This window comes from Lipotes vexillifer, unplaced genomic scaffold (assembly GCF_000442215.2).
Source record: "Lipotes vexillifer unplaced genomic scaffold, Lipotes_vexillifer_v1.1 scaffold418, whole genome shotgun sequence".
Classification (NCBI taxonomy): Eukaryota; Metazoa; Chordata; class Mammalia; order Artiodactyla; family Lipotidae; genus Lipotes; species Lipotes vexillifer.
In genome coordinates this window covers 4,528,566-4,537,922 of record NW_006798629.1, presented here as the reverse complement: position 1 = coordinate 4,537,922, position 9,357 = coordinate 4,528,566, and the positions used below count along the sequence as shown (strand labels likewise).

Genomic DNA, 9,357 nt, shown 5'->3' with positions numbered 1-9,357 from the left:
TGCTGGGGTGAGATATGGCCTCAAATGCAGAGGTCAAAGTACCTTTGGTTTAGGATAATGTCAGGAATTTACTTTTGTTTCTTCCAACACCAACTTTTCATTATGAAAAATTTCAAACATAAAGGAAGATTGAAAAAAAATCTCAAAGATGATACCAACAGATGGAGAGATATACCATGTTCTTGGGCTGGAAGAATCAATATCGTGAAAATGACTATACTACTCAAAGTAATCTACAGATTTAATGCAATCCCTATCAAATTACCAATAGAATTTTTCACAGAATTAGAACAAAAAATTTTACAGTTTGTATGGAAACACATAAAACCCCCAAATAACCAAAGCAATCTTGAGAAAGAAAAACAAAGCTGGAGGAATCAGGCTCCCTGACTTCAGACTATACTACAAAGCTACAGTAATCAGAACAGTATGATACAGGCACAAAAACAGAAATATCGATCAATGGAACAGGATAGAAGGTCCAGAGATAAATCCACGCACCTATGGCCACCTAATCTATGACAAAGAAGGCAAGAATATACAATGGAGAAAAGACAGTCTCTTCAATAAGTGGTGTTGGGAAAACTGGACAGCTACATGTTAAAGAATGAAACTAGAACATTCTTTGACACCATACACAAAAATAAACTCAAAATGGATTAAAGACCTAAATGTAAGACCAGATACTATAAAATTCTTAGAGGAAAACATAGGCAGAACATTCTCTGATATAAATCACAGCAAGATCTTTTTTGATCCACTTCCTAGAGTAATGAAAATAAAAACCAAAATAAACAAGTGGGACCTAATTAAACTTAAAAGCTTTTGCACAGCAAAGGAAACCATAAACAAAATGAAAAGAGAACCTACCAAATAGGAGAAAATATTTGCAAACAAAGCAATCGACGAGGGATTAAGCTCCAAAATTTACAAGCAGTTCATGCAGCTCAATATCAAAAAAACAAACAACCCAATAAAAAAAATGGGCACGGCCCAGCACCTGAGTCCTGGCCTCGCTCTTTCCTCGCAGAACAAACATGAGCTTCAGCACCCAGTCCACCTTCTCCAGCTATTGGTTCCTGGGCTCCGCGCAGTCACCTGGCCACGGGGTCCGACCGGTCAGCAGTGCTGCCAGCGTCTATGCAGGCGCCGGGAGCTCGGGCTTCCGGATCTCCGTGTCCCGCTCCACCAGCGTCCAGGGCGGCTGGGGGTCCAGGAACCTGGGCGCTGGGATGGCCGGGGGTCTGGTGGGTGTAGGGGGCATCCAGGGCGAGAAGGGGACCATGCAAGACCTGAATGACTGCCTGGCCTCCTACCTGGAGAGGGTGAGGAGCCTGGAGGCCGATAATAGGAGACTGGAGAGCAAAATCCGGGAACACCTGGAGAAGAAGGGACCCCAGGTCAGAGACTGGGGGCACTACTTGAAGACCATCGAGGACCTGAGGGCTCATATTTTTGCAAGTTCTGTGGACAATGCCCGCATTGTTATGCAGATTAATAATGCCCGTCTTGCTGCTGATGACTTCAGAGTCAAGTATGAGACAGAGCTGGCCATGTGCCAGTCTGTGGAGAGTGACATCCATGGGCTCCGCAAGGTCATTGATGACACCAATGTCACCCGGATGCAGCTGGAGACTGAGATCGAGGCTCCCAAGGAGGAGCTGCTGTTCATGAAGAAGAACCACGAGGAGGAAGTAAAGGGTCTACAAAACCAGACTGCCAGCTCTGGGTTGACCGTGGAGTTGGATGCCCCCAAAGCTCAGGACCTCAGCAAGATTATAGCAGACATCCGGGCCCAGTATGACGAGCTGGCTCAGAAGAACCAAGAGGAGCTGGACAAGTACTGGTCCCAGCAGATTGAGGAGAGCACCACAGTGGTCACCTCGCAGACTGCTGAGATAGGAGCTGCTGAGATGACACTGACGGAGCTGAGACGCACCGTCCAGTCCCTGGAGACTGACCTGGACTCCATGAGAAATCTGAAGCCTGGAGAACAGCCTGAGGGAAGTGGAGGCCTGCTATGCCATGCAGATGGAGCAGCTCAATGGGGTCCTCCTGCACCTGGAGTCAGAGCTGGCCCAGACCCGGGCGGAGGGGCAACGCCAGACCCAGGAGTACGAGGCCCTGCTGAACATCAAGGTCAAGCTGGAGGCTGAGATCAACATCTACCGCCGCCTCCTGGAAGATGGGGAGGACTTCAATCTTGGTGACGCCGTGGACAGCAGCAACTCCATGCAAACCATCCAGAAGACCACCACCCTCAAGTTCGTGGATGGCAAAGTGGTGTCTGAGACCTCAGACACCAAAGTTCTGAAGCATTGAGTCAGCAGAAGCAGGGTGCCCTGGGGAGCAAGAGGCCAATAAAAGTTGAGACATTATTGCATATAAAAAAAAAAAAAGGGCAGAAGACCTAAATAGACATTTCCCCAAAGAAGACATACAGATAGCCAAGAGGCACAGGAAAAGATGCTCAGTATCACTAATTATTAGAGAAATGCAAATCAAAACTACAATGAGGTATCACCTCATACTGTTCAGAATGGGCATCATCAGAAAATCTACGAACAATAAATGCTGGAGAGGGTGTGGAGAAAAGGGAACCCTCTTGCACTGTTGGTGGGAATGTAAATTGATACAGCCACTATGGAGAACAGTATGGTGTTTCCTTAAAAAACTAAAAATAGAACTACCATACAACCCAGCAATCCCACTACTGGGCATATACCCAGAGAAAACCATAATCCAAAAAGATACATGTACCCCAATGTTCATTGCAACACTAGTTACAATAGCCAGGACATGGAAGCAACCTAAATGTCTATCGATGGAGGAATGGATAAAGAAGATGTGGTACGTATATACAATGGAATGTTACTCAGCCATAAAAAAGAATGAAATAATGCCATTTGCAGTGACATGGATGGACCTAGAGATTGTCATATTGAGTGAAGTAAGTCAGACAGAGAAAGACAAATATCATATGATATCACTTATATGTGGAATCTAAAAAAATGGTACAAATGAACCTATTTACAAAACAGAAATAGAGTCATAGACGTGGAAAACAAACTTATGGTTACCAAGAGGGAAGAGGGAGAGGGATAAATTGGGAGATTGGGATTGACATATACACACCACTATATATAAAATAGATAACTAATAAGAACCTACTGCCTAGCACAGGGAACTCCACTCAATACTCTGTAATGACCTATACGGGAATAGAATCTAAAAGAGAGTGGATATATGTATATGTATAACTGATTCACTTTGCTGTACAGCAGAAACTAACACAACATTGTAAATCAACTATACTCCAATAAAAATTTTAAAATACAACAAACAAAGGGAAGAAAAAAGAATAAAACATCTTAATGAACATCTGAATACCTACCATTTAGATTAGACAATTGTTAACATTTTACTATCTTTGCTTTATCTTCTCTATTTTCTCATCCATTTGGAAGTAAGTTACAGACGTCAAGCATTGTATCTTAAAGAATTCAGGTACATATCTTAAAAGTAGGGGCTTTCTTCTGCATAATGATTATACTATTAGCAGTACTTCCCTACTATCAGTTAATATCCAGGACATATTCAAATTATCCAGTTATCTCCCAAACTGTCTTTTATAGCTGTATTTTTTTCTAAAGCCAAGATCTAACCCATTTGGCTATTAAGTGAGTCTGACTCTTAAAGAAAAATAGGAATTATTGAATAAACACTATATAAAAAGCCCAAAATAGAGAGTAGTGGGTATAAAAACACAGGGGATGGTTAAAGGGAACAGCAGAGCAATATCCTATGACCCAATAGCTAGCAGAATTTGTGGGAAATGATTTTAAAGGAGCATGAAGAACCAGACCATGAACAATTTTGAATATTATTACTCCAAGAAGCTTTGAATTCATTCTTCTGTTGAGGTGGGTTTTACCATCCTATAAAATTTGACAATGTCAGCACTGAATACTCAGCCATAGAAGAATCTTGCTAGCAAGATATTCGTTAGTACTGGTCTCCTTTCTACCTAAATCCTTCCACTACAGCATCTTAAATAATCAGATATTTAAAGCAGTCCTCTTCAATGTTTGACTTATAGCTGACCACGTCCAAGTCTTTTTCACCTAGGGGGTTTCATTTATTCTCAAAGGGGCAGCATATTTTTCCTTTAAAGGACTGACGTGCCTCCTCAGAGGTTACCCTGTTGGTCCTAGGCAAAGGAAGGCCACAGGGGAACTTGACCCCTCTCCCTGCTTTCTGGAAGCCTGTCATAGGGGATTTCATCACAGACCCTCTAAGATTGGAACCTATGTTGTCCTGGTCATTTATAAGGATGAGCCTTTGCCTTTTCTGATGAAAATGTGGAAGTTCTTTGTACCAGTTATAATTAGCTTACCATGGATGTGAAAACCACATGTAATTCAGCATTTTCCCCCTTTATTTCTAGCTGAGGACTCAAAGGCCAAGAGAGGTTAAACAACTTCTCTGGGGTCACAGTGCAAGACTGGGGAATAATCACCTTCAGTGGACATGGCTATGTGCCAGTTACTGAGTTCTGTGTTCTACATAGCATGTCTCCCTGGCAGGATTACCTGATCAACTCACATGGCATCAGATGTGCAGGAAGCTGTAGTTACTTTAATTCTCTGTACCTGCTTTGACTTTTCTCATGGTCCCCCAGCCCTTGGAGAGCTATGACCACGCCCACTTGCCAATGGCTATTGGCGAGTCTTTTTCAGTTTTACCTCTCTTAGTTTAATCATTCAGGAGAGTTGAAGTACAGCCTCTGATGATGATTCTTTCAGGTAAAAGTTCAGCCTCTTGCTCTTTTCTCAAAAATGGCTTCTGGGTGTTTGGGGGAGGGCAGAGAAAAGGGATCCTTGTATCCACACTGTCTTAGGTTGGGTTTTCCAGAAGTAGACCTAGAGATGAGGATTCTTTAAAGAAATGCTCCCAAGGAGTGCCTGGGAGGGAGTCCTCAGGGGGCTTCTAGCATGCTGGTAACATCTTGATCTAGAGAGCTGTTTCACTGGTGCGTCATCATTAGAAAATTTGTCAAGTTGTATGTGTATTAGTGTATGCTACATTAAAAAATTCCAAGAGGTGGGGAGGGATAAATTAGAAGTTTGAGATTAACAGATACACACTGCTGTATATAAAAAAGATAAACAACAAGGACCTAAAATAAGAAAAAAAATTCCATCTATATATTTTTCTGGATATGGATATAGGAGCAACCAACTTACAAATATTGGGTATATGGATACGGATCCTATGGATAAAGTTTATGGAAATAGCAGCAACCAATTTTTCTTTATCATTTTGTGCTAACAATGGTTTCTTTAAAAAAAATAGCTTTATTGACACATAATTCATGTACCATAAAATTCACTTTTTTTTTTACATCTTTATTGGCATATAATTGCTTTACAAAATTCACTCTTAAAATGTACAATTCAGTGGTTTTTAGTATATTCACAGAGTTGTTTAACCATTATCATTATTTAGTCTCATAACATTTTCATCAACCCACCCCCCCAAAGAAACCCTATACCATTAGCAGTCACTCCCCATACACTCCTCCCCTATCCTGGCAACCACTAATCTACTTTGTGTCTCTGTGGATTTGCCTATTTTTGACAGGTCATATAAATAAAGTCATACAATGTGTCATTTGTGACAGGCATCTTTCACTTAGGATACTGTTTTCAAGGTTCATCCATGTACTATATCAGTATATCATTCCTTTCTATTGCCAAATAATATTCCATTGTGTGGATATGCTACATTGTGTTTATTGATTCATCAGTTGGTGGACATTTGGGTTGTTTCTGTTTTTTGGTTATTATGAATAATGCTACTATAAGCATTCATGTTCAGGCTTTTATGTGGACATACGTTTTTAGAGCTATTTCTATTTAACCAAATAGAAACTTAAACACTTGCACATTATACAACAGTCTTCCAATTTACCTTTTAGATTAAAGAAGAAGTCAATACAGTAATAGAATTTTTAGAACTACAACTCATATTCACATCGTATTAAAACTCAGAGTGTTACATCAAAAGTGCACTTAGAGGAAATTTTGTACACTTAAATGTTATCACACTGAAAAGAAGAAAAATGAGTGAATTATGCATTCACCTCAGGAAACTCAAAAAGAACAAGAGGAAAAATAACAAACAGGAGGAACCAGTAAAAGAATAGGAGGAAGAGCCAGCCAAGTAATGGTGCAATTTCAGGCAAAGGCAGGTAGACGGTAGCCTCAACCTGGTCCTGCAGGGAACTCTGAGGTCTTAAGTGCTTTCCCAAAGTAGTCCCCACTTGAGGACTTAAGGTGAATAGATTGGGCTTTCTTATTCCCTCCATAGTCATTCCAGTAGCCTGAAGGACATCTCCAAAGAAGAGTCTCAAGTGCAGGCATTGGAGGCAAAAGAAGGGGTGGTGGGGGGCTGTTAGGAGACACCAGGGAATCTGGGCAGAGCATCGACAGTGTCCACCTCATGGTGTCTTCTGGCTTTCCTGGTCTTTGTAGAATTTTCCTCTGCCTACATGGTCGCATCTTATCACATGGGCCAAGAGAACAGACTGGATCACGTAAGCTGCTAGAGGTGGCAGCTCATATAACTGAGAGTACAGTTAACTGGCTTGGCCAGGACCTGGGAGTCTTCCCACATGACCGTGCCTTGTTTAACCCATGCACCTATATGCACACCTATGCACTCGACCTGCCACGCTTCACATTGGCACACCCTCCCCTGTTCATGGCTTAGGCAGTTTACCGCGGGGTCTTGGCTCTGAAGTGACCTTGTTCTTTCCCACTGTGAGTCCCAGAAAGCCCCTGGGCTCTCATCTCACATACCTTTCTATCTCCCCTTGGGGGTATGGGAGAACTTTCAAGTTCTGTCCACACCTAACTTGGATTCAGGAAAGCTAAACCCTGGCTCTTACTCTGCCTAACCCTGCTCTTGTTTGACCTGAAGGGGGCTGTCCCTGAAGCTGGAGTCTGGGCAGCCTGGGAGGCAATGTCCTCCTGTGCCTTAAAATTGAGTTTGTGAAAATCCCCTCTGGTCCTGTCACTTTGTCCAACTCTCAAAACCCGTGCCATTTTCAGAGAAGCGCATCTCCTTCCTCTTGCGTTTCTCTCTTCTCGGAATCCTATGAGAAGTAGCACATGTTGGGCTTTTCACTTTCTAGGTATCACATCCTCCTTACCTAGGGCAGCAGGCCCCGTGGCCTTGGCCAAAGGTGCATGGGTTACTCAGCTTCACTATGGAAGATGAGTCAGCTCCTCCTTGATAAGTTAAAGCTGGAGATAAGGGAATTCAGAAGTTCCTTTTCTTTTTTAAATTTTTTTAAAAAAATTATTTATTTATTTTTATTTTTGGCTGCCTTGGGTCTTTGCTGCTGCACACGGGCTTTTCTCTAGTTGCAGAGAGCGGGGGCTACTCTTCGTTGCGGTTCGCAGGCTTCTCATTGGGTGGCTTCTCTTGTTGCAGAGCATGGGCTCTAGGCGCGTGGGCTTCAGTAGTCATGGCACTCGGGCTCAGTAGTTGTGGTTGTCGGGCTCTAGAGTGCAGGCTTAGTAGTTGTGGCGCACGGGGCTTAGTTGCTCCGTGGCATGTAGGATATTCCCAGACCAGGGTTCCAACCCGCATCCCCTGCACTGGCAGGCAGATTCTTAACCACTGGGCCACCAGGGAAATCCAAAAATTCCTTTTCTTTTGACAGAACTTTGCTTTTCAGTCTTGCTATGCATTTGAAAATTCTATTTTCCAAGTCAGAGGCTAAACTATAGCTTTCTTTCTCTTTGCATTCTTGTTTAGCAGTCCTAATTCCCCCCAAGGCAGATGGATGCTTCAGGCTGCCTAGAGAGACCTGTCTCTAGAAGAAAGGCGGGGTTGGGGGGTCAGGGGAAAAACATTAATGTTATTATTAGAGCCGTACAATCCTGACCCAATATTCCAACTTACAACTTGAAGGTTGGTATCAGGTTGTAGATTCTATCTAATCATCCAAATTGGTTAGGAGACAAAATCCCTGAAGCCAGTATCTGCTACTATTGAAACAGAGAAGGATCCTGTGGGGCTCCTGGGCACTGAAGCCTTTTTGCCCCAGTTTCTTGTAGGCAAGACTCCAGCCTCCATGACCTTCCCTGAGGGCAGATTTGAACAGTTGCTAATCAAGGGAGGAGCAGCCAGGAAACCACCTGAGGAGAGATTAAAGGGACCAGAGAAGCTCATCAAGATTAGGAGACTGTAATCTTGCACATGCCCTAATCTTATCAGCAACCCCGCCCTTGAACTATTGTTATAAAACCCCTCATCAAATCCTCCCAGGTTGGGACACAGAGTTTTTTTTCGAGGCCGGAGCCTGCTGTGTCCCCCTTTGCCTGGCAAAGCAATAAAGCTATTCTTTTCTACTTCACCCAAAACTCTGTCACTGAGATTCGATTCACACTGGTGCAGAGAGGCCGAGCTTTCAGCATCACTGTTGGCATGTCATCAACACATGTGCAATCTCCACCTCAATATTCCACTCAGTGTGTGGCACCCAAAATTGTAGAAAGCTGTAAATGATCACAAAAATGATCATTCCTTGCTGTAGACCACTATTTTTTACAGTTGACTATAATTTTAAGAAAATGGCGTAACTTCCTAGTTAGTGGGTTCTTTAGTCCCCAACTCAAATGGCCTTTTATGGGTTTTTCCTTTTGCCTCAGACTCCAATAGGGCTCTGCATGGTACTGTTACTGGTCCAGTCTTTATTTAAAATTTTGATATTTTGTTCATCATAGATATTTTTGCATTAATTTTTGACCTTTAAAAATTATACATTTGGGCTTCCCTGGTGGCGCAGTGGTTGGGAGTCCGCCTGCCGATGCGGGGGACACGGGTTCGTGCCCCGGTCTGGGAGGATCCCACATGCCGCGGAGCGGCTGGGCCCGTGGGCCATGGCTGCTGAGCCTGCGCGTCCGGAGCCTGTGCTCCGCGGCGGGGGCGGCCACGGCGGGGAGAGGGCCCCATACCGCCAAAAAAAAAAAAAAAAAAAAAAAAAAGAAGAAAAAAAATTATACATTAAAATATTACATATCTTGATTACTGAGGTTTTCTTTTGGTTAAAACAAAATTTTATTCTTTTTCTTTAATTGAAATATAGTTGATGTACAATGTTGTGTTAATTTCTGTTGTACAGCAAAGTGGTTTAGTTATTCATATACATATATTCTTTCTTATATTCTTTTCCATTATGGTTTATCACAGGATATTGAATATATACCCTGTGCTATATAGTAGGACTTTGTTGTTTATCCATCCTATATATAATAGCTTGCGTCTGCTAACCCCAAATTTCCA

At 42.7% G+C, this 9,357-nt stretch overlaps 1 pseudogene; it reads left to right on the top strand.

The window, feature by feature from the left end:
• Window positions 1-1,006: 1,006 nt before the first annotated feature.
• Window positions 1,007-2,322, top strand: LOC103077979 (keratin, type I cytoskeletal 18 pseudogene; annotated as a pseudogene).
• Window positions 2,323-9,357: the final 7,035 nt, after the last annotated feature.